The sequence below is a fragment of the Galeopterus variegatus genome, unplaced genomic scaffold (genome assembly GCF_000696425.1).
Source record: "Galeopterus variegatus unplaced genomic scaffold, G_variegatus-3.0.2 Scaffold6288, whole genome shotgun sequence".
NCBI lineage: Eukaryota > Metazoa > Chordata > Mammalia > Dermoptera > Cynocephalidae > Galeopterus > Galeopterus variegatus.
Window position 1 is genome coordinate 8,462 of NW_007732399.1, and position 976 is coordinate 9,437.

Sequence of the window (976 nt, forward strand, 5' to 3'; positions counted from 1 at the left end):
GGTACCTGTATGTATAATTACTTCCTCCAAGATGTGTGTACAATCCTGGCTTTCAATGTTGTCCTATTTAGTCTTCAATACCATTTTGTACTACAGTTTGATAATTTCAAATTATAGCCCTTCATTTGTATCATCAAAAATTAATTAAGAAAGGTAAGCTAAATAATGCTAGTTTATTTTCATAAAGTTGGAAAGCAGAGAACTTTTTTAGAATCCAGTTTTCGAGAGTGGATTTTAGGCTATCATTTTCAGTTTTGGAAACCAATTGCAATGTAGGAAAGTGAACCAAGTTATTCCTTAACAAATGAATTTTCCAAAGATTTGATTTTGTCAGACTAAGAGAAGCAAATGGGGCATTGGTGCAGATACTCGTAAGTGCCTTGTAGAAAACTATGTAAAAGCTGCAGATGAGTTGCAGTGCCAGCAAGAAGCTCAGGACTTTGGGCTGATCTTCATTGCTAAGTGGAGACAGAACTATTCGCTTTGACAACATGAACAGTTAAAAAATCTCTTCAGCACCATAGAACAAGTAAGCCAGCAAATTCATTAAGCAAACAGTGACCTGATTTTGAAGACATAGAAGGATAGCCGATTTGTGGCATTAATTGCTGAATCCATGGCTTGTCCCATTTTAGCTTTTTGGCCCAAAGCAATTCCTGATGAATGAGGAAATTAATGGACTTAGGTACAGTGTCCCTAGAAAATAGTGTCACCTCTGGTCTGTTGCTTGACAGGCACCTGACGTCAACCCCACCCATCCTGAGAGCTCTGTCTGTAGTAACATTTAGTAACTTTGACCCATGTGTTCTACATCCAGATGGTCTGAGAGCTTTTTTTATTATGCAAAGCAAACCATTTCCTGATGTTTTGCCTTTCATGGGCTCCTTATCCAAAAGTTCTTTGACCCCTTCAAAGTTCTCAACATACCACAAATAAATATAGTTAGCAGTGGCTGTTATTTATATCTGTGTTCTCA